The sequence below is a fragment of the Equus asinus genome, chromosome 18 (genome assembly GCF_041296235.1).
Source record: "Equus asinus isolate D_3611 breed Donkey chromosome 18, EquAss-T2T_v2, whole genome shotgun sequence".
In the NCBI taxonomy this organism is placed as follows: domain Eukaryota; kingdom Metazoa; phylum Chordata; class Mammalia; order Perissodactyla; family Equidae; genus Equus; species Equus asinus.
The window spans coordinates 13,469,006-13,493,972 of record NC_091807.1 but is presented as its reverse complement, the minus strand read 5'-3'; the positions used below and the strand labels follow the sequence as shown (position 1 = coordinate 13,493,972).

Sequence of the window (24,967 nt, the reverse complement as noted above, 5' to 3'; positions counted from 1 at the left end):
AATGATCATTTGAGCAATAGAAAGGAGAGAGGGAATTCTTTTTTCTGTAAATTTGACTTTACGTGACTTCTGCCTCTCTCTTCACCCAAACCAGTGTATCCACCCCTCCCAGCCCCAAGCACACAGCCTTTTCAAGGAAACAGAAATAAATACTGATTAAAAAAAAGAAGAGAGAAAGGCGAAATTACATGTTCACGTTAGTGTCCCCAGCCAATGTCTTGCTTTACTGAATGACAATAAGTTTTTATTTTTATTTTACTTATTTATATCTTTACTGTTATGGAGGGGCATACAGTTCACACATGTATACACATGGCAGTAATGTAAAAAGTTAAGTATTACTAAATATCTAAAATTAAGGGTTTTTTAGACGCAAGTCTTGTATGAATGGCATACACCTTATTTCATATTTTAATTTAGGTATGAAATTATCCAGTTTGAGAAATTCAGAGACAGCGTTCTCTAGAGTCAGAATTTTAGAGCTAGAAGTGATCATCAGTATTGTTTAGTCCAACTCTGTATTGGAACAAAGGACTACGGAGATAACTAGCACTTGCTTCTAATAAAGGGTAGAAACAAAACTAATAAGACTAGAATCCAAATCTTCAGTGAACTATAAAGTGATCATGCTTTCTCTTGAACCAATTTCAAAATAGTGTCCTCTTACAACACTAACTTTCCTCTTAAACACAGCATTACAAAATCTTAGATGTTTAGCACTGAAGGGCCTTGACCAGTTGGCATGATCACTCTTGCCTCTATGCCACTCTGGTGCTTACTAGCTAAACGTCAGCTCTGCTCGGCGATTATTAGTGAAGATTCTTCATGTTTCCTGACACGCTGTTCTTCTATTAATACAGCTAAGAACTGTGCTTCTCCTAGTTCCAGGGCCACCTTATTATGCCAGATTTCCAGTGGGGTCAGCTCTGACCTCAAATGCCTCTCTGGCTTAGATGAGTCAGTCTAGCTCTCTCTGGATATTTTCTTTTTTTTTTTACCTAATTGACATGAGCTGCACCTGGCACTATATTATTACTTTATCCTATTTAGACCCACAGGCTATTTCAGCTTATAAAGGTCATGTCTTATTTTAGTTGGTTTCAGCTAATTTATAGCCATCAGAAAATGAATTAGAGAGCAGATTCACTGAAGACCGTATCTACACCATGACCAAATTTCCAGTTGATTCTGTCAAATTGATGAAAAATTCGTCTAGTCAGTTATTTGGCTTTTATGAATTAACTGATTAATTTATTGCATCACTTTTCAATAATTGTGCTATATTCTTGATGAAAAAATTTAATATTGTATAAAGGTCTAACATCAGTGGAATGTCACCTGAATTTTGACTGCTAGGATCAGAAATACCCACTCTTAAAACTCCTCCTTGGGAATGACCCCTAGCGGTTTTACAGTCACCTGCTGATAATTTGATTTAAATCACATTTCCTCAATCTGTTGGTGAGTACCATATGCCATTTAGGATGGGATGAAGAGATGGATTTGGGTGAGACATATTGTGTCTATTTCCTCCTCCGACCTAGCAAGTTTGTCAGTGTAATCGAAAAAGAATATTGTTATAGCTTTTAGAACTTGGTGTTTGAAAGCTTTTCTTAATTGGGTTCAATAATTTTTAATAGAAGCACATGGTGGACAGAAAACTGTAGTGACTAACTTGAGCATGATAGAAAGTAACGTTCTTTTAAATAATTAGTAGCTGCTAAAAGGTCCCATGTGTTATGGAGAGGGGAGGGAGATGACCAGATTTAATCAGAGGATTCAGGAAGGAGGGTTGATGAAAGAGATTAATCAAACTAGAGCGTGGTCGTATGAGGGACAGGATCAGATGATTCACTCACAAAAATGAGTAAGAGCAAAGGAGGCAGAGGTGGGGGAGGGTGACATGGTGGAGAAAACCGCATATGCGGTGGTAGTCAGATGTCAAACCTCATTAAAGAAGTTGTCCAAAACATCTCTAATGAGCTGGAAACAATGTGCGACTCACCTGGTTAGAGGCTTTTTTGCACAAATTCAAACTCAGGCCAGGTTGCTCAATGGGTCTTCAGAGAAATTACATACACTGGAGTGAATCCTAGCCAAGGAGAGCTGTGTTAACAGACTTTCCCCAGCCACATAACTTTGGCAATTGAGGCGAAGATAAAAATCCCTTTCCTCTTTCACTGATACTGAATTGGCTTCACCTATATGTTGCCATTCCTAATTGCTACAGAAGATAGCAGGGTTAGAGAAACCAAAATAAGAACAACAAAGTAGGCAACACAGTTTTTCTAAAGTGTAGGGACCGGGCAAGGCTGGGGGCCAGATATCAGCGAGCAGGGGAAGGAGTTGATGGAAATCTGTGCTCCTCTGCCAACGGAGTTAACTACGCTGAGCCACCTAAGCCATCTGTATATGCAGAATGACCTTGGCAGAAGTGGAACACATTATTTGTTTCCATGGAAGAAGGGTTGTTTTTTCTTTTTAATCAGGCGACATGGTCTAGTGCAGAGGTGTCCTCACTTTTCCTGCCAAGAACTCCTGGGCATCTGATGAAATATTGTGAACTTCTTTCAAGTTTTTGATCTAAGTTTGTCTTCCACGTATGCTTTAAAATTAATGGATTAAAAAAGTCATCAGACCTCAACTCGTTTTTTTTTTTCTTTTCTTTTCTCCAGTTGTAAGTACCAGAAGGAATGATCTTCCGCAATCATCCTTTTGATTATGTCACTATTTTTAAATAACTTAAAAAAGAACTCCTAGTTTTCATTTGCATCAAAATAAAACGTTCTGACTCTCTTTCTTTGTCCGTCCTGTACCTGATTGTTCTTATTTTATTGTGCACGCTGCTCTCTCCTCCCTTCTGCAGCCGGATGTCAGCTCCTTGCCATCCTGCTTCCCTTATTATTTTCCTCCTTCAAGATTTACTATTGTCCTCACTTAAAACATCACTGTTAAACTGGGTCACTTATTTCTGTCCGAACTTTAATTTTTATAACTTTATTGCAACTGTCTTCTGTTCTATGTGTATACCTATGTGTATACCTGTTTCTGATACTATTTTTAATTCATATGCATTTCTGTCGCTCCCTTCTCCATCAACAGTTTGTAAGTTCCTTAAGCACAGGAGCACTATACTCTTCTTTTTTGTCATTATCTCAGTGCAAGGCTTATCAATGTCAGTTGATTATTGGTCCCATTTTATCAGTAAATGCCATGCTTCTTCGGTCTCCGCTCAAGATTGGGCAGACTGTATTGCTTTGCTCTCAGATTAATCTTTTCCATTTTCTGTTTCTTCAGGTTTCTATCTCAAGTTTTAACATGTTTCCTTTGAAATAACAACAAGTGGTCTCTCTGGACACACAGTGGATGGATTCAAGTCTACTGTGTCATGCTTTGGAAAGCCTGGAGAGCATAAGGTAAGTAGCAAGCCCCTAATATGTAGCCTTCCATCTGCCCAGTAGTTACTTGACCCTGTGCTTGTGTGTGTAGTGTTAGGGCTCACTTATTCACATACTCAGCAGTAGCCAGTGTGTCTGTTATTTTGTTTATAGCGTAAGCTTCCAGAAGTATCACTTTTCTATTGATTATATTGTATAATTCCTAGTGTGGTGTTATGTTTGCTGTCTCTCTTAATTACTTATTAATGATAATTAAACCACTAAACACATTTTCTTTAACAAATATTTCCAAACCAAAAAAAAAGAGAAAAGAAAAAACAAAACAAAAAAACACTTTGTAAATGATGGCATTTCCCACATAAGCCTCACTTGAGTCTCAGCCATGATCTTGTGACTTGCTGCGAGAGCCAGATCCACTGGCAAAGAAAGCCCTGTGAGCAGAGCGTCGGGACCATGTAGAGCTTTAAACGTGGAGAATTTAGGCCCAAACATGTATCTGTGGGCATGTGCAATATCCACTTCTTTTCCGAAGTCTCAGACTGACCCCAAACAACCTTTTTGGGGAAGCCTGCCCTCAAGGCTGGGTTAGTCATGTCATTCCTCTGCCATCACCCTGTCTCTCCAAGCGTGAGCCCGACTCTGAGATCATTGTACTAATTTAAAATATTTGGAAACCAGCAAAAAGACAGATTTGAGGATATCCTGACTAAGTTCCTGTTCCAGGAGGCCCCAAACTTTCCATTGTGCTGAAAATGTCAAATTCAGCCCTTCAACATTTCTTTAAACAACTCTTCCCAGTCAAGCCTCAATAGTAAAAATAACTAATAATTGAGAGAGAGAGCGTGAGTTAAGATGGCGTGGTAAGAATACTCCTTTTAAGTTTTATCACAATTCTGGCTAGGAAAAAATATATATAGTGCTGGTGGGACCTCTGGGCATGTGAGTTAGAGAACACCTGTAAGTGAGCTTTGTGAGGTGTGCGTGGGTGGGGGGAAGTTTGGGCAAAATAATGAAGAAAGATGACTAATTGATCTGGACTGTTATTTCTATCTTTAATTTGAACATTATGTAAGGCTGCCTCCCTCAGAATCGGGAGGAGCTTGTTAAAAACGCCCCACAGGACTCCTGGGTCAACCTCCTTTGGGGCTTGTATTCACGGAACCCAGCCTTCTTAACAAGCTAACCTGAGTGATTCTCATCTTCAGTAAAGTTTAAAGACCACTGATACACACTCAAATGGTAAATTAAAAAAATCCACCGAGTGCTTTGTGCTGTGCTGGATGCTGAAATACGAGAGTAAATAAAACAGACGCACTTCAAGAGTTCCCAGAGGGAAATTATAATAAAGGAAGTGAACGAGTCATGCACTCCTGTAGTGTTTCTTCAAACTGGACAGCTTGAGGACTGAGTTTTTAAGTAGGTTACTTTTAGTTCCTTGAAATGGAAGTGAATTTTCTTACCAATTAAATTATCTAAATAATTTAATTTATTGAAAAGGTTCTTAAAATGTTCTAGCTGGTGCAGTCAGAAAGTTATGAGGTTATTTGCCTAAGCCAATCTAGGATGTTTTGGCAGCACTGGTGGGCAAAATTGTGTCTTTGGGGCTCCAGCTTCTCCTTTCTTTGTCTCTAGCATCTCCATGATGTTTCTACAAGGGTCCCTGGCCTCATGGCCCTTCCTCTGTGTTCCTACCCGAGCTGCTCTAATGATACGGGTCTAATGGAGAGTGCTAAGCTGGTAGTCAAGGGAAATGGATTTGCACTGTGGCTCTGATCCTAAATAAATTGTGTGGCTTTGAGCAAGTTCTCAAACTTGTCTGAAAAAAGTAAAGAGTAGGGTTTTAGGAGCTCTGATATTCTCTCCAGTCCTGTTTGTATGATTCACTGAGTTCTCTGTGCATCGCACTTCAAGATGGAAGCGGAGATTTTCCTTAGGCAGGAAGAGAGGCTGCATGTGGTGGAGTCTTAGATGAGCGTTGGAGCAGGCATCTGAGTAGGGCCCCTTGGAGCTAGTGAAGAGTCAGAGTGCCGGGTTTAAGTGAGCCCAGCTCTACTTCTGCCTTGCTGTGTGAGATGTGAATACATCCTCTGGCTTCTCTCTGATTTATTTTCCTCATTTTTGGGGTGGAGACAGTAATGATAACTATCCCCATAGTGTCACTGTTGACAGTACCAAGGGGTGCGAGTAGATGTGTTTAAGGCACATGGTGGGCATTCCATAAATGTTTCTTTATTTGCTATGAAGGTGTAGTTTATTCAATGCCTTACTTTATCTTCCCAAAGTTGGGCTACTTATTTATTTAACAAGCACATGCAGGTCTTGTGATGTTCCAGGAACTGATCTAAGAGCTTGTCTTTAATGGTAATTCTGTTAATCTTTATAACAAGCCTGTGGGGAACTATTATTACCCCCATTGGACAGATGAGGAACCTAAGGCACATAGCCTGCCCATGGTCTCCCAGACAGCAGGCCAGGCAGTCTGGGTGCACAGTCTGTGCTCTCACTCATTGTTGCAGTAGCCAAATGGAAGGTCAGAGGACAAGAAATGGAGTGGAATACAGGCAAGTCACCTATATTCGTCGTCAAAGACTGTGTAAATTTGTTGTAGCAGAAAAAGATCATTATAACTCAGAAAAGATTTAAAATTATGTGTTAACCTACAAAATGTCCAACGGTTGGGTGCTGCTTTTGAAGAGACCTTAGTCTGACCTCAGGAATATTTATAAAGCATTTTAAATCTATACACAGTCCCTCCTAGGAAAACCAAAGGGTGAGAACATTAAGAATCTTGAAATAGGAGTTGCAGCACTTCTTAACATCCTCCTTCCCACATGTCGTTATATCACACTTCTCAGAGGAATGGTAACTCATGCTGCGGGGCTCCCCTGCTCTGCTTATAGCTCCTAAAACTCCCCAGCGCTACAGAAACACAGCCTGCCTGCAGCCTCAGGTGCAGGCTTAACTTCTCTCTCTTTATTGTTTAGATAATTATGCATTATCTGTTTCCTTCTTTTTTCCTTAAATCTCTTTTACGTAGTCTAAGAGAATATAAATGTAACATGTTGCAGGGGTGAATCCTATTACGGAAGTAATCACTAAGGCTTGTTGCTTGCCTGGCTTCCCTCACCCTGGGGTCTAGAATCTTGGTTGTGATAACCAGTAAGGTTTTTTTAAACGGGAGACTTTATAAAACAACAAAATGATTAGTTAAGAGTAACCATGGATTAGAAGCTACCGTATCTACATCTTAATATATAATAAAATCCAGCATAATTATTTACAATAAACTGAATGATAGGTATTTCTAATAATTATTTCCATTCTTGCCTCGTGAGTTAATGGCCAAATTTAGCCAATGACAACTAAGAAAAAACTTTTCCTCAGGGTTGCTTTCTATTGGTAAATCTTTTTACTGCTCAAATTCAGCCCGACTTCTTAGGTAATATGAGATTCCATCCTGGGATGTTACTTCCTTATTTCAAGTTTCCTTTGCTACAAGCAGACAGTTCTCAGCCTCTTTAAGTAAAAACTTTCCATCATTCATATTTCTACAGGAGTTCACTCCCAGTAACATGCTCTGCCAAATGCCTGCTGTTAATTATGTATTGGCAGGGGGGCGATTTCCCGTGACTGAAACATGGTCCTGAAGCTTTCTGTCTCCATCTGAGTTCTGTCTTCTTGCTCAGCCGACTTTATTTATTTATTGATTTATTGAGGAAGATTAGCCCTGAGCTAACTGCTGCCAATCCTCCTCTTTTTGCTGAGGAAGACTGGGAGCTAACATCCATGCTCATCTTCCTCTACATTATACGTGGGTCGCCTACCACAGCATGGCATGCCAAGCGGTGCCATGTCTGCACCCGGGATCTGAACCAGCGAACCCCGGGCTGCTGAGAATCGGAACGTGCGCACTCAAATGCTGCACCACCGGGCCGGCCCCTCAGCTGCCTTTATGTTCTTTCACTCATCAAACTTTGACTGAGTACCTACTCAGGCTAGACACTGCTGGGGACTGAGGTTACCAACATGAGTAAAATACAACCTCTGTGTTCTGGAAGCTTACCCTTCAGAGTGGGACAGCCATTTAGACAGACACTTATAATATTATTTGATAATTGCCATGATAGAGAGATGCCCAGGTGTCATGGCAACCTTAGAGAGAGATATCAATTGCACACTAGCAAGATGGGGGCAGAGAAGACTTCACAGAAAAGGTGGCCTCTAAGTCAGGTTTTGAAAAGAGAGTTTTGAAATTAGGTAGTGGATGATGTTGGAGAGGCCAGAGTACTCTGGAAGGAGAAGCAGCATGTGCAAAGACTTGGAAAAGTTAGAGAATTGGTGTATTCAGGAAAGTAAAAGAAGTTTACTATAGCTGGGCATAAAGTGTGCAGGATAGATGGGGTGACCCTGTGATGGCAGAAGTCCTTTGGGGCTAGGTCATGAAGGTTCTTGGACTCTGTGCTAATGTCTTTAGCTGTGTCCTGAAGGTATTAACCTTGATTGGATTCCAGGCCTGTTTTGAAATCTGAAAGAAACAGAGCAACTTCTCCATAGAAAAATGGACATTTACACAGCAAAACCCAAATTCATACAGATTTTGGAAAGCTTCCAAGTCCCCAGATTAACATTTAGGACTTTAGATGATGTTTACTTGTTAGCCCTGAGCTAACATCTGTGCCAGTCATCCTCTGTTTTGTATGTGGGATGCCTCCGCAGCATGGCTAATGAGTGGAGCAGGTCCACGCCTGGGATTCAAACCTGCAAACCTGGACTGCTGAGTGGAGAGCCCGGAACTTTAACCACTTGTCCACAGGGCTGGTCCCCTGAACTTCCTTTCTTAAGGAAGTTACATATGGTAACTTCTATGGTACGGTAATGTATTACTCTCTTTAAACTATCTGTCCAATTTGGCCGATGACTCAATGGTATCTCTGTAACTGCTTTTAGGTATAGACACATTAGATACACTGAGTAATCTAGATTGTAAAACAAAAGGCTTTTTTAGGTTTTTCATTTATAATATGACAACTTTTTAAAATGGCAGACATTTGGCCTAGTTTTAAAGTTTTGCTAAAAAGTAGATGTGGAGGTGCATGATCAGCCTTTTATCTAACAATCTCTAATTTCCTGTCACTATACAGAATTCTGGCTTAGAGCTAACACAGCTCGGAAAAAGACAGTGTTAAAATCATGTCAACCCCACACGTATCTCTGACAAAATAATTAATAGCATGCAAGCTCTAAAGGATCTTCTCCCCTATCCTTTACAAGAAAATAGGATTTTCCATGTGCCACGAAATAGGCACCCAACTTGCTATACCACGGTAGAGAGTTTTCAGAAAGGATGGATGGAGAATTACTTCTGTGAAAACACGGGTATAGAATCACAACTCATTAAGCCCAGGCTAGATAAGGGTACACAGGAATGTTCTTTGCAGGAGAACCAGCCAGCCTTATCATCTGAATGGGGGTACCAGGATGACTACAGCCATCTCACATTCTCAGACTGTTCTCCACTTTGCTACTGAATGGGAGATTATTTTATTGGGAGATTTGTTCTAAAAAGTATTAAATTATCTGCACTTTCCCCTGATTTAGAAAGTAACACATACTGGTTCATTTAAAAACTGGAAAATACAGCAATTATAAAGTAGAAAATGAAATCCAGAATTCCATCATTCAGAGGGAGAAACGTGTAAACACGTATATCTTCAAATACACACACACAGTACTATGTACAGAGTATTCATAAAATAAGAAAGAAAGAGAGAAGCTTAAAAAGACTGATTTTTTGGTACATCCTGATTATCACTGTGAAATCTACTGAGTTGGTAGAAATGATTTTTTTTTAACACAGGGCTCATTACTATTCCCCACTGAAGAGGGACCATGAAAGTAAGTTTTCCAGCAACGAAATTTACTCCAAGAATGAATATTATGAAACTGACTTGGGGCCGGCCCCGTGGCCGAGTGGTTAAGTTTTCGCTCTCCGCTTTGGCGGCCCAGGGTTTCCCCGGTTGGGATCCTGGGCGTCGACATGGCACCGCTCATCAGACCATGTTGAGGTAGTGTCCCACATGCCACAACTAGTAGGACCCGCAACTAAAAATATACAACTGTGTACTGTCGGGGGTTGGCGAGGAAAAAAAAAAGAAGATTGACAACAGTTGTTAGCTCAGGTGCCAATCTTTGAAAAAAAAAAAGAAGCTAATTCAAAGAATGCCGTGAAATACATATTGTGATGGAGTTAGTGGTTCTTGGTTTTCTAAGGCAAACAAATCAATCATCTCTTCATTTCTAATTTAAAATAATATATAGATTTGTTTTCAAAAAATGTGTTAAGGCTCAGGAACTAAATTATATAACAAACAAATGCATGTAATATGAGAAAATAAAATTCAGAGTTGCCACTAATTGATAGCTTGGTGCCCAACTTTGAGCTTCTTGTTAACTACCTTCAACTGGGCAAAACAATGAGTCACTGAATCTTTCATTGACCAATAGAATTTCATATAACTAAGATGTTTCCCGCTCCTAAACCCTGAGAACAACTTTTTATGGACAAGAACTTTTCTGTTTTTCTTTCTTTCTTTTGTTTTTAAAATTTTGTGGAAAGATTTTTTTTTTTCCTCCTTAAGCAGTAACTGTTATCCTGATTTTTATAGGGCACAATGATTTCATTTTTTTTTTTTTAAAGATTTTATTTTTTCCTTTTTCTCCCCAAAGCCCCCCGGTACATAGTTGTGTATTCTTCGTTGTGGGTTCTTCTAGTTGTGGCATGTGGGACGCTGCCTCAGCGTGGTCTGATGAGCAGTGCCATGTCCGCGCCCAGGATTCGAACCAACGAAACACTGGGCCGCCTGCAGCGGAGCGCGCGAACTTAACCACTCGGCCACGGGGCCAGCCCCCACAATGATTTCATTTTTAATGGCAAGCCTGCAGTCTGGGGTGGGGGAGTGCCAGAGGGCGGTTCTCCTCCAGGAGGCTTCTCCAGCTTGAGCAAGACTTGCCCAGGCCCCTCGGACCCTTAGGTGGAGTGCAGAAAGATTCTTTATAAGAGCCAGGCTTTACTGAGCGCTACTGTATTTGAGAGGTCCCTGTACACTAGAGCTTTACAGTGATATCGCTATTCTACCCTCCCAGGAACTCGATGCCGTAGGTACTACTATCACTTCCATTTGAAGTTGGGGAAACTGAAACTTGGGGAACTTAAGTACATACTCCGTGTCAAGTCTCTAGTAAGTGGGCTGAGCTGGTTTGGAATCTATGTCTGAATCCTAAATCCATGAACTTAAAAAATGGCTGTCCATTCCCTTTTCATTGGTGGTTCCTACACTCAAGTTCGGTAAAAGTATAAGGTTAGGAATTTGTGTGAAGTTGTTTCTGTGGGAAGCTAGAGTCCAGGTGAAAATAAGTCTGCGGATCAAGAATCAGTAGAAATGAATGGTGAGTCCAGCAGTCCTCAAGTTGTGGCCTGCATTAGAATCACTTGGGGGGTCTGTTGAAATACAGATTTCTGGGCTCGGCCCACAGAATTTCTGTTTTTTTAAGTCTGGGATGGTGTCTGAGAATTTGCACTTCTAACGAGTTCTCTGTGACGCCAGCACTCCTGCTCAGTGGTTTTTAACCCCGAGACACATTGGAATCACCCAGAGGGGGTTTTAAACTTCTTGGACTTCATCTCTTTTCATTAGTCTTGGATGGGTCCAGGTATCTCCAGGCTTTCGAAGTTCCCCAGGTGATTCGAATGCACAGTGAGGGCTGTGGCGGTGCTGCTGTGTGCTCTCCCTGTTCAATATCAATATTCTCCTATTCAATATTTATTATTCAGTTTGCTTGGGCTTGAGACAAGAGATTGATAAAAGGCAACTCAAAATCAAGATCCTTGGCCAGTTCCTAAAACAGCAGGTATTATGTTGTCTGTCGAAAGGAGATGCCAGGCAAGTAGGTGCCAAGGTCTTCTACTTGAAGTTTTATGTTCTCTTTTATCTTGAAAGGCCTCAAAGTCCATGAGATTAGCTCAGAATAGGCCCTCCCAACACACAAATGAGGTAAGTCAGTGAAAAAATTCATTTCTACTTTATTGCCCAGTTTTTCTCAAGTTGATGATTTTAATTTTGGCTTCAGGAGGTCATATTGATCTCTTTGCTCTGACAGTAATAAGTTGACAAGCTTGTCACTTCCAAAGACTCCTCCTTAGTACGACCCAAGTGTTCCGTGCCATTGCAACATTCTATTTTCACACAGCCTGCATTTTTATACATTTTACCAGGATGCCCCCAATCCATCTTTCATATGACAAATACAGGCTGCTGCCATCATCAGACTAAGGGATGTTGCCAGGCCCTCTTAGGTGAGGCTGCCCTAGAGTCATGAGTTCCTCTTGGGCTGCACTACCATTTTGGTCTATGTAGTGTGGTATGTGGGGGTGGGGATGGGGGCTGGCCAGTTATTTCAGCATTTTCTATTGCTTCAGTTTTCTCATTATTTCATGAAAGTGAGTCTTTCCAAAAGGCAAGGTAGAATTATAAATTTTAGAAAATGTTTTAATTCTTGGTATGGAGCTCTTCTTATAATGTCCAAGCCTACCACTTGACTTTCATACCTTTGAATTTTGTGCACATATTCAGGAATTTGTTCAACAAGGTAAATCTTTATAGTAGGCAACTTCATTACAAATTGTTATGAAAGTAAGTACTCACCTAAAATAAATTATCGTATTTTATATTTGTAGTTTTGTGACCTGAATTCACAGCACTGGTTCAGACACCTTATTTTGTAGCATAGACAAACATATAACCTGCAGGGAAGTGTTCAAGGTTGTAGGATTGATCAGTGTGCAATTCACAGTGGGGATTCCCGGGAAGCAGTGGTTAGTCACTGTGGGAGTATCAGGACAGGCTTAGTGACAGAGGCAACAGTTGAGGTGGTTGTTAAACTATCAGGTGTCAATCAGCAGGCAGAGAGGAGAAGGGCATTCTAGAGGAGCATAGACCAGAACAACGCAATGTATCACACAAGATCCAAGTTTTTCCTGATGGCGTGAGCATTGTGTGCAAGCAGAAGGTGAGGCAGGGTGCCATAAGAGGTAAGGTAACAAGATGTGCTATAAAGAAAGCAAACTGCATTTGTAAGCCATTTGTAGCAGATGCTGTTAGAGGTTCACCTATATCCCTGTACCCTAACCCCTGGGCGCCATGCTGACTTCAGGCTTTGCTGAGAGCTCTGTGGGCTCTGTAGAGGCTCATTCTGGCCACTCATGGCAGGCCAGAAGGGCCAAGGGAAATGAGACCCCCCCCCTCCCAGGAGCGTACTGACTGGGGTTGATATATGTATACCCAGAAAACTTGCCCCTCCAGTGGGATAACTCTGGGACATGAGTCTTGCAGCATTTCCCTGAGTGTTCCAGCAGGAATGAGCTCCAGTCACCCTGCCTTCCTGTCCTTGTATCAGTTCCCCACTCCCTTACTAGTCTTCCTTGTACTCCCAAATAAACTATCAGCACGTGAACCCTTGTGTCAGCATCTGCTTCTGGGGAAATTTAGCTAAGGCAACATGATAAGGAGGGTTAGGAAGGAGTTCAAAGGTTTTAGATAAAAGTAAATTTTGAAAGATCTCATTGAGGGGCCGGCCCAGTGGCATAGTGGTTAAGTTTGTAAGTTCTGCTTCAGCTGCCTGGGATTCACCAGTTCGGGTCCCTGGTGGGGACCTGTGCACCACTTATCAAACCATGCTGTGGCAGGTGTCCCACATATAAAGTAGAGGAAGATGGACACAGATGTTAGCTCAGAGCCAATCTTCCTCAGCAAAAAGAGGAGGATTGGCAGCAAATGTTAGCTCAGGGCTAATCTTCCTAAAAAGAAAAAAAAAAAGATTTCATTGACAGCAAGGGGATAGATGAAGTGGAGGTGGAAGAGAGTAGAGGCAGCAAGACCCGAGAGGAGAGAATTTCTAGAATCTAAGGAAATATTATAAAGACTGAGCTAGGGCACTAGGCAGTTGGAGGGTTGAGGGGGATGTGGGAGCCCTGGGGAGATGGTATGGCAGTAGATGGGGAGGTGGTAGAATTGAGAACTTAGGGAAGACTGAGAAGGAATGGCCAAAGGAATAGCAGAAGGTCAGAAGAAGGGGTTATCCATTCTAAGAGGGAAGGAGAAATCAACTGTGCCAAGAGCTGCAGAGAGATGACATCACAATGACTAGCGAATTGGGAAACTTTGAATCATTAACAACCTTTTGCAAATCATTTTTCATAGAATGATGTGGACAGAATTCTGATTGTAGCAGATTTAAGAATAAGTGAGATGACCAAGTGATTATAAACCAGTCTTTGGAAGAACTTGGCTATGAGAGGAGGGAGAAAGAGAGTGATGGTTAATAGAAGGAGGCTTAGGGGTCAGAGGGGGTGTTTTTAAAGGCAGGGATGGCTTGAGCTCATGTATACCCTGCAGTGAGAGAACAAGTACCGGTGGAAAGGCAGAAAATACATCAGTTAGTAATATGAGGTCTTTGTTCTGGAAGAGATGGTGGAGAGGGGATGAAATCATGAACATATCAAGGAATTTCACATCACATTGTCAGTTAAAGAGAAATTGTTGATATGCCAGACACGTGAGGTGATGAAGGAAGTCAGGAAGCTTTCCTAAGAAGGATGTCATATTTGAAATCTCTTCTCTGTTTTGATAGGCTTTCCTGAAAACTCACATTCATGAAGAAAGTCAGAGTATTTGTTGTGGATGCAACCCTGGGTCTTTAGCTGTGTGCTACAGAAACAGAAGATGATGAGTATAACCAAGGATTGGGAGTGGGGAAAGAAAGGAGCCGGTTTGGAAAATGGGACTGTAAAGTTTATGGTGCTAATGCTTTTCAAGCATTTTCAGAAGCAGTGGAGAAAAGAGCGCAAAGAAAATGAGTTTATTTTCTAAAATGAATTTTTATGTTGTTTTGCAATTTCTCCATGCTAACGTTATCTAAATTGTGTGGGCTTCTCTTTTGAAAATATAGAGACTGCATCATGGGTGTAGATTACTGTCCATCACTCCAGCAGTAAACAGATCAACGCGTGCTCTAGGTTTTCATGAAGCAGGTCACTACTTCTTCATACCAACTTACTAACTTCTCTGAATTCTGCCTTAGATGTGGACACTGATCACTCTAACATCCCCCTCTCCCCGCAAAAAAACAAAACCAGCAAACCCAGAGCTCTGTGTGCGAACCCTAAATATAGCTCTGCCTGACCTCCGTCTACTGTGTACAGAATTAGCAGGTTTCAGTTTCTCAGATCTTCTTTTTGGTGTCTAATTTCCTAAAGTACCAGAGACAGCTGTCTGGGGGCCGGAGAGCTAAGACGGTGAACGTGCAGATATCAAGGAAACGGTTTTCTTACAGCAAGAGCTTCATTTAGATCTGAGCATTTCCTCATTCCTGCCTGACTGTAGAGTTTCATAAGTTGTGATTTGTGCTAAATTCAGATGTGTCCTTTCTTACTGATGGGGGTGGTCAGGGTTGACTTCTTCAGCCTGCTTTAAGCCAGGCGAGGTCTAATCAAAGTAACCAGATTCCAGTAGTTTGACATTTCAACTGTGTATCCTGTAGAAAAACAAAGCATGCAGATATTTGTAAATGAAACCAATGGAAAAATATTAAAATCCTCCCCCTCGCATTTTTTTAGCTTTCCAAGAAGGTTTGCTTTTATTTATGGGCAGTAATACTTTCTATTTCAGCCACTGTTTCCTCATCAGTTTGAGAAAAGTAAAGCATTTTGTCATCTCTTGCAGTTAAAGTTTCTGCTAAGAGTATGCCGCTTTTCTTCATATTAAAACGGGAGGCAGCTTTGACCAGTTGATGACCTTTCTCTGAGGATCTCCCTAGCTAAAGTTTGGCTTCATAAAATCGGTTGAATTTCTATGGTCCGAGTGAAATAGAAGATGAAGCAATTAACCACTTAATTTAAACCATGTTAACTGTCAATCCAAGTAATTCTAACAGTGGGCACTTTCACGCCCTGAATTATTGATGAGGACGAATCTATAAAGCAGGATATTGGGGATGAACCCGTGCCAAGCTGCGTCAGTTAGGACTTGAAGTGGACAGTTCAATTTCTAACACAGTGTTTGTAATCCCTCAGGATGACTTCTATTAGTGTTGTCAAATGGCTAACCTAGCAATTTTCAGTCATTTCCAACTTGCAATACTATAATGTTGTTTGATTCTCTGCCATCCTCTTTCACTTCTATATTCCATACAGCATTTTTGCATTTTAATAAGTGATTTTATACTTGGGCAACTACGTGCCACTTTGCTTACACATTTATTTTTTCTTTGAGTTACCTAAAAACCCTCTAATTTGCCTTAAAGACCGTTTTGGAAATCATTGCATTAGGAATAGAGAACTGTAATGAAACCTAGAGAGCATCTGGGCCTCACTCTTATTTTAGAGATAATGAAACTGAGGCCAGGAGAGGCGAAGTGAACGGCCTCACGTCAAACAGCTAGTTACTAGTTGTGATAGGCTGATTACAAGACGATTGCAACTGTTCTTGCCACTTGTGTCCAGATCCATTGCAATGTGACTTTATAGCTTCTTCCATTCAAAGGAGGCATCTTCTTCTCCACACCTTGAATCTGGGCTTGCTTTGTGACTTTGGCTGATAGTAGGCAGAAGAATTAAAGCTACCAGTCAGCAGCAATAAATAACTAATACATAACTTATTTTTTATTTTGATGTTCTTTTTAAACTCCCAGATTATTCTAGAAAATCAGTAGGACTCAGAGAGGTGTTTTTCCTCAACTTCTGCTTCCAGTTACCTGGCAAATTTTCAAATATTTGCTTCCTTTGCTTGTACAATGTGTAATTTATTTTGCATCTTCTCCCTCACCAAGCTTTCTAAATGTGTTCTTTCCTTTTCTGTTTTTGAGTTTTTAGGAACATCTTCAGCTGAGGTGGAGTTTTTAACTGTGCTGTTGGGCATTGCTTTGTGGCACAAAGTTTTAATCCACTTAACGGCTTCCAGCACATTAATTTTTTTGGCAGGTAGGTGATGCTGTCATCTATGTCCATACTAGCAGGCAAATTATAGGAAGAAAGTAACTCTTGGAATGAATGAAAATTATCTTTAACCAAGGGAGAGGTCAACTTGCTGTGTTTGATAAGTTTCGGTTCTTTGTCACCTGAAGCTGTGCACCTTTGCATCAGATGTTATATTTGTGGCCTAAATAAAATCATGTTATCTGAAATCCTCTACTTATTTTGGATGATTTACTCCTTCTTATCCAAAGAGCAGTATGATGTAATACAATGAGCACTGAAATTAATGATTGGAAACCTGAGTTCGAATTCTAGATCATCCACACATTTGTTGTGTCACTTTGGGCAAGTCACTTAACTTCTCTTAAATCCAATTTCTTTATTACATGTACTTAGCTTTTTTGGAGGATAAGATGAAGCCTGTAAAGCATTTTGTGAGTGATGTACTCCAATCTCTACTTCTCTTCTGAGCTCTACACATTTTCACTGGCCTACTGGACACTCTCTGTTGGATGTCCTGTATCCAAATCCATCTCAACATGTACTACTCAGACTTCCATTTTTCTCCTGACTTCCCTAATTCTTTTAAATGGTGCATTTCAAATCCCCAAGTAGGTTTTTGATGCCTTTCTCTCATTTATCCCTTATAAGGCATCCATTTATTTATTAATTTATGCATCCAGCAAAAGCTTATTAAACATCTTCTCTCTTTTCTGTTCCTGCACGTCCTCCATTTTCAGCCCCATCCCTACGCTTCAAAGCAGGCTTTGCTCCATCTTATTTCTCTTTCAAACTCTGCTCCTCTGGACTTGGCATTCATCTTGGATCTCTCAGCCCAAGCCTTGCCCAGATTTTATCACTTCTCTCTTAGTCTTCTCTCCAGCCCCAGTGTCTCTTGTCTCTGGTAAGAACACCTTGTTCCTAGGGTGTGCCCTTTAAGACCCTTACCTCCCCACCCCCCCATAGCCAGCTGTGCCACTAAGCCAATTTGTTCCCATCTCCATCTCCTTGATGGAAGAAGAGACTCAGACTCTATAAGTGACACTGAGGATGTCACCTAATTGTAATAAACGTTATTTTCTCATTTATAAAATGAGAGAGATACTGACCTCCTCCCAGGTCAGTACCATTTCACAGCACCTGTGACATGACATAACAAACATGACCGGCACAGAGGGGCTCCCATAACCCAGGAGTTCTTCCCCAAGACCTGGCTATGATTGCATACCACAAAACACAGTACTCCTTCTCTGGCGATTCAGAATCAGAGCAAGTTAGAATTTAATTAGGGAGAGAGAATGAAATGTTTAGTACAAGTTGTGGATGTAGATAAAATATGAAATGAAGTGCAGGTGGCTAAGTACAAAGTGAAAAGGTGGGAAGTATGAAGTAAGGTTATTAAGAAAGGATAGGCAGGTAGTGACTTGTAAAGAAACTAATAGGTATGAATTGGTGAAAAGAGAGAAAGAGACTATCTGAGGTGTGGAGAATTACGTAGGAAAATGCTCAAGAACAAAACAAAGTATGCCTTGGTGCTAGCCTGATACAATGGAGAGGAGAAGTTTTAGGTGAAAGATCATGTTTAGAGACATGAGTGGTGCCAGTTACTGCAGACTTAAATTCTCCTCCTTGTAACAGATAAATATATATGAGGCAGTGTTTCTAAAATATGAGAAATATTATCCAACATCTATTTCCAGTAAAACCTATGCATTTTGTTGTGTCATTCTTAAAAAGGCAAGCTAAGAACTTCATGAGTTTGTAAATCCTTTGATAATATATTAAACAAATGGTCTCTAAACCCACTTTTAAATATATTATTTTAAATGTGAAATAATATTTGTGGAGAGAAAAATTTGACTTAAAAAATATACTGAAGGGGGCTGGCCCTGTGGCCAAGTGGTTAAGTTCGCGCCCTTCGCGGCAGGTGGCCCAGTGTTTCATTGGTTCAAATCCTGGGCTCGGACATGGCACTGCTCATCAAACCACGCTGAGGCAGCGTCCCACATGCCACAACTAGAAGGACTCATAACGAAGAATATACAGCTATGTATCGGGGGGCTTTGGGGAGAAAAAGGGAAAAAATAAAGTCTTTAAAAAAAAAAAAAGACTGTGTCTAAGAACCATCCTTCCCAGAGAGGTTTCCTTGTGTTTTGTTTATGAACATTAATTGCCTTCTCTTTCTGTGTGAATTGGGCTGGAAAATCACAAATGCAAATACCTTTGGGTTTGTCTAATCCAAGCCCTGCTCATTTCACAAATGAAGAAACAGAGGGAGGTTCAGGGTCTTCACATGGTCATAGCTCATCAGGGGCCAAGATGAAACAAACTTCTCTTTAGATTTTTAATGTGATGCTTTAAAAAATATACTGAAGGACCTGGGATAACCAAGACAATATTAAAAACAGAACCAAGCTGGAGTCCGTCTGCTACCAGATAGCAAGACTTGCTCTGAATCTATGGCAATTAAGGAAGTACAGATAGACCAATGGAGTATTATGGAGATTCCAGAAACATATCCACACTAACATGTTCCCTTGATGTGATAAGGGTGCCACTGCACTTCAACAGATAATTGATGTTGTTCTCAATAAATAGTGCTGGGTCAAATGGGTGTATCAATGAAAAACAAAAAAAGACCCTTGACTCCTACCTCACACCAAGCACGGAAATTAATTTGAGATGGATCACAGACATTACATATGGAAGCTAAATCAGTGAAGCTTCTAGAATGTCCTCATGACTTTGAAATAGGTAAAGATTTCCTAACTAAGACACAAAAGCCCTTCACCACAAAGAAAAAAGATTAATAAATTGAATTTCATTAAAATTAAAAACTAATGTTCATTAATTGATAGCATTAAGAGAATGAAAAGTCAAGCCACAGGTTGGGAAAAGAATTATGTCATAGATAGGTAACTCTGACACTTTAGACACTTAGACAGCCAGAGAGACAGCCCTGGGTCTCTAACCCCTCCAGGCCCTGCCTGGTGGCCTGCAGGCACATCAGTATTTTGGTTTGGCCAAGTCTATGAAAATATGGACTGTTTTAGCATTATCAAACAAAGCATTGGCATAAAGGCAGATACAATCTAAGGTTGTTCTGGATGACTTGTGGCATAAAGGCTATATAAGCAAAAAGACAAGTTCAACAAGAGAGGAACTGATGGCCCTTTCATGGCATGTATATTCCTTAATACTACATTTGCACTGTGCCTAAAGCAAAGAAATTTTACAGGAAACAGCCACATGCACTTCCTGGTCTCATAAGATCTTATCAAGGATAAGCATTTCAATTTAGGTGGGAAATGCCGTCTTCCAGGGTGATCAGCATCATGAGCTGATACAAAGTGCTCTCTGGGGCTAGTGATCAGGCCTTCTCTTGACATCTGTTGACATCTGTTATATTTGCTGTTATCTATCTATATGTTTTCTATTAAGTTAAAACTTCAAAGGACTATTAATGTAAAAATGACAGTTTTACTTGTAGTCATGCAGAATTCTTTAAACACATTTTTTTTTGCTTAACTTAGTTTTGTCAGAAAGCTTAAATATTGAATTCCAGTTTGCTTATAAAGTTGAAAGCTGTCTTCCATTCACTGCAGTTGCATACAGGGATTTGGAAAAGATGAAAGAACCTTGAGATTATCTATTTCCATGCCATACTCTATACAGAGGAAATCGAGACACAGAGATATCATTTATGGACTCTTCCCCCACTGGAATATTCTTGAAGAAACAGTTTTCTTCTCTATCATATCTGCAAATCACTGCTTTCTAAAACAATCTCTTAAACTTCCTAAAAGCTTATTCCTTGTCAAATTCTACCTTGGTTGCAAGAAACATTGAAAACTTTTACCAGATAAAGCTTGGAATTTCAGCATTTCTAAAACAACACATTTCTGTAAACCTTTATCTAACAAACATGGCTCTCCTAGCTTTTCTTCAAAATCAGTCCCTGAAAAGTTAAGATACTTATTGTTTGTCATAAAAATGAATATACTGTTAGAGTTCTGCCCCCCCCCCCAATCCCTTTGATACTGGATGCTTAAAAATTGGAAAAAAATGTTATGTGGGTTCACCTGCTAATAGATATGATGAAAATCCTTTCTATGAATCATTTCCAAAATGATAGGTAGTTTCGTGTTCCAGTATTCTAATTATGCTTCTTCAAACTTCATGGCTTTACATCTGTTCTTTGTTTATGAAATTTTGGAAATGGACTTCAGATAATAAATGGTCTTTTATTAAGCTAAGACTTTCCTTTGCCATACAGAGGATTATATGATTTGTAATTATTTAAGTCTAATTTAAGGAAGGTTTTGGTGGGGTCTCAGAATTGTCTGTACTGTAATTTCATGCAGCAGTCCATAAGATTTAAATATAAAGATTAGCTTTACCTCTATCTAGCTTGAAAGATTTTTCCTCTCTCCCACTCTAATTTTACCATTTTTCTATTACAGATATCATGCGCTGAAGGGACTTTAACTATCCTCCAGACCAGAACTTCCCCCCCGGGGTGTGGTGACATGCTGATATGCCCAGAATGGTTATGTGTGTGTTGGCATATCATCTCCTTGGAACTTGAAGTAACTGGTGGGGCCTTGAGGAAACTTCCATTTGTTTTTTGTGCTGTTACGTGAAAAACGTTGAGAAAGACTAACTCTATCGCTTTCGTTTTGTAAAGAAAGAAGCTGAAAAACCCTTTGAGCTTGAAAGTCTTTTTTACTGAGTTCCTTCGTTCTAGGACTAGGTGTAGAATCCAGATCTTGTGGGTTTTGCTGTGATGCACCTGGGCCATGACACACTTCCTTCCTTCTTTTTGAGCGAGACAGTAAAATTTAGTGGCTGTTCTTGGTATGCACTTTAATTGGAAGAAGTGACCAAACTAATTCGTAATAACAGTTTGCTGAATTCTTCCTGGAATTCACTTTACATACATTGGTATCAATTTGTATAAAAAGACTTTAAGACAGATTCTATCATCATCACCTTTTTATAGAAGTGGAAATTGGCATTCAGAGAAGTTAGGTGACTTGTCAAAGATTTCATCATAAGTTACTGAATTTAATGCAGGTCTGTCTGGCTCCCAAGCTTATGCTCTTTGCACACTATCATGATAAATACTTGTTGTAATGAAAAGTAATTGTCATCTTACAATGTACAAGAATTTTTCCTGCAGAGGAAATAAATAAAAGATAGTTAATTTTCACTACATGAAAAGAGAAGGATGTGAGGGGAGGCAATAGGGGCATTTGCTGTGCTTACCAGGACCTGTTCTCCTCTTTGAATTAGCAATGACTTTTGGAGAGTGGGTGTCCTGGTGTAATTTAAAACAACTTGGAGACCTTTTGCAAAATAAATTTTAGGATATTTTACTGTTTTTATTGTCTCTGCCAGGCACAGGAGTCAAGAAAATTTCAAGTTGGAGAATAAGTACAGAGAAACAATTTTTTTACAAAGATTTAAAAAGTTGGCTACTACAGTATTATCTTTAGAGTCCCCCAATAGCCACCTCCTCCCTTAAAGACTGGGTGCATATAACAAAGGACTACAAGGAGTCATCTCTGACCCTCAGTTGTCCCACCAGTAGGTGGTTTGAACAATAAGTTCTCTAATCATTACACATACGCAGGGCTGGATATGTGGAAAATAACTGGTATCTTGAAACAACCAAATGAAAATCAGAGAGAAAAAAAGAGCAGCAAAATGCCCTGGCACCTAGATTTGGCCTTTCAGAAACTGTTGAAAGATTTTGGCTTTCCTCGGATGAATGCTTAACTCTAGAACTGAAGAAGAAAATATACAGAATGAGCCTGGGACTTCCTGTTGGGCTAGAATTCAAGAAGCTCAAAGAACAGTAAGCTCCTCTTTGCTAGAACACATTTGCTGAAAGGCTTTCAATGGCTAAAGATAGGACAAAACTGGGTATCAAGAAGAATACGAAAGTATTAACTGAAGCACATTATATATATAAACGTCTGTAAGCTCATAATGTCATGATAAAGAGAGAGGAAGAAGAAAGGGGGGAGAAAAATAATAAACAATTCATTGGATGCCATTGAAAAAATAACTGGAGTATTAATTCCTTACTCTGAAATTGTCACATCTTGCCTTTTCATCATGTACTGTATTTTAGGTTGATCATAGCACCAGCTGATGAGAGAAATTTCTAACTTTACAAAATTTTCCAGCTAACTAAGGTGGGATGACTCATACAACTTTAAAAAAACATTATTCCGTAGCTCCTAATGAAATAACTCATTTAAGTTTGGGTAATCAATAGATGAAAGTATCTTAGGGTCAGCAAAAGAGGGAAATATCGAGTGCCTCCTGATTTGACACTATGTACTACATCCAACACCATCCTGAAATGTTCTTGCAAAAAATTGATTCAGAATCTAACCAATTTCTATCTGAAGGAAAGAGCTGATTTCCATTTATAGGAAATACCAGCGGTAGAAGAATAAGTTAAATGATACTCAAAGAAGCAGAAAAGATTCTGAACGTGATATATTTTACAGGTGCTAATTTCTGCCACAAGTTAGTGGCAAGGAAGAGAAAGAGAGAGAGAGAAATTGAGAGAGAGAGAGAGACAGGGAGAGAGAGAGAGAAAGAAGTTCTAGATTAAAGAGGCTTAAGAAACATGATAACCAAATGTGCCATCTGGTCCTTTCTTGTTTGGATCTTGATTCAAATAGAGCAAATGAAAAGATACTTTTTTGGTTGTTAAGATCATTAGGGAATTTAATTATGGAAAGTTCTTTGGCCACCTAGTCACATAACAAACCACCCCAGAATATAGTGGCTTAAAACAACAATAATTTACTTTTTCACCATTTTGCTATTAGGTCAGGTCCCTGGGGGACAGCTCTCTGCTCCATTGGCATACTTAGTGTGGCTTGTCTGGGACTTGAGGATTTACTTCCCAGATGGCCTCACTCACAGGGCTAGCACTCTGGTGCTGGTTGTCAACTTGGAGAGCAGCTGGGGCTGTCGCTGGAGCCCTCGATGCTACTTCCTGTAGGTCTTTTCATGTGCTGCTTGGGCTTCCTCACAGTAGGACGGCTGGGTTCCAAGAAGGAGGAAATGGAAGCTGGCAGTCCTCTTAAAGGGTAGGCTTCGATCTAGCGCAGTGATACTTCTGCCATATTCCATTTGTCGGTGTAGTCACAGCTTCAGCCCACATTCAAGGGATTGGAGGAATAGACTCCATGTCTCTGTTGGGGGAGTGACACAGGGAGGTATTTGAAGTTATCAAGGAATAATTTTTAAGTGTAGCAATGGCTCTCTGATTATTGAAGAAAATGTCAAAAAAATTTAAGATACAAAGTGAAGTGTGTAGGAGTGAAATGACAGGATGTCTGGGGTTTAATATACTTTAGCAGCAAAGAAAAATGATAAAGATAAAATGGAATAGATGAAGCAACTGTTGGAAGATCTTGATTATTTTTGAATATAGGTGATAGGAATATGGAGGGCTTATTGAACTCTGCTTTTGAGTGTGTGTGAAAATGTCATTGTCAATTTTTTTTTTTAAATATTGGGACTTGAAATAATATTATAGCTCCTAAAAGAGACTATAAGGAAGAGACTCAAAGTTATAGTTTCATCTGATTTTGATTAAATTTTAATATTACATCTTCTCAAAATATGCCTTAAATAACACTCCCCCAAAGTACTATCTTGAGAAAGTATGCAGAAATAGAGAAACTTACGGGGTGCTGAGGCTGTCGGGAGGAATAATAGAAAGGCAGCCAAACATCAGGGCGGCTTGACATTGGAGCAGATGATGTGTCTTTCCTCTGGAAGCCACTGCATGAGCACTTAAGGCTCTGAGCTTCTGCATCCATCTTCAGACCGTGAAGGGAAGGGCAAGGAGATTGCAGACAGTGACCATGACTCTGACCTTGCTGACCTTCTGCGTGGATAGCAACAATTGTGAGTCCACAGAAGAATTCTTATATAGAAGAATAACTCTTCCTCAGTAAGCACTCTCAATCTTGTGGTCTGTTACTTGGAACTCAAAGCATTCTTAACTGATAACATTAAACACAAGGTGCCAATGCAACTCTCTAGGTATTCCTAATTAGAACAAGGGACAACTGTAGATGCCTTTTCCAAAGGTATTAGAAATAAATGTGATTTAAAGGAAAAATAAGTCCAGGACCACCTGAAGAAGATATTTGCAAGATAAAAATTTAACTTTCCAGCAGTTCCACTTCTGGGTATATACCCACAAGAACTGAAAGCAGGGACACAGATATTTGTACACCCGTGTTCACAGCAGCATTATTCACAACAGCCAAAAGAAGGAAGCAACCCAAGTGTCCATCACCATATGAATGGATAAACAAAACACAGTATACACATACAATGAATATTGTTCAGCCTTAAAAAAGAAAGAAATTTTGACACATACTGTGATATGGATGAGCCCTGAAGACATTATGCTGAGTAAAATAAGTAAGTCACCAAGGGACAAATATTGTATGAGTCCACTTATATGAGGTATCTAGAATAGTGAAATTCATAGAGACAG

At 40.0% G+C, this 24,967-nt stretch overlaps 1 long non-coding RNA gene across 2 annotated transcripts; it reads left to right on the top strand.

Annotated features, from left to right (window-relative positions):
- The first annotated feature begins 3,250 nt into the window (after positions 1 to 3,250).
- Positions 3,251 to 24,899, top strand: LOC106848014 (uncharacterized). Of its 2 annotated transcripts, none has more exons than XR_006515096.2 (3): positions 3,251 to 3,416; positions 16,324 to 16,431; positions 20,889 to 24,899. It is a non-coding gene; the product is annotated as an uncharacterized lncRNA (long non-coding RNA). The 2 variants fall into 2 exon arrangements; XR_001402299.3 differs by having other exon boundaries at positions 16,317 to 16,431.
- Positions 24,900 to 24,967: the final 68 nt, after the last annotated feature.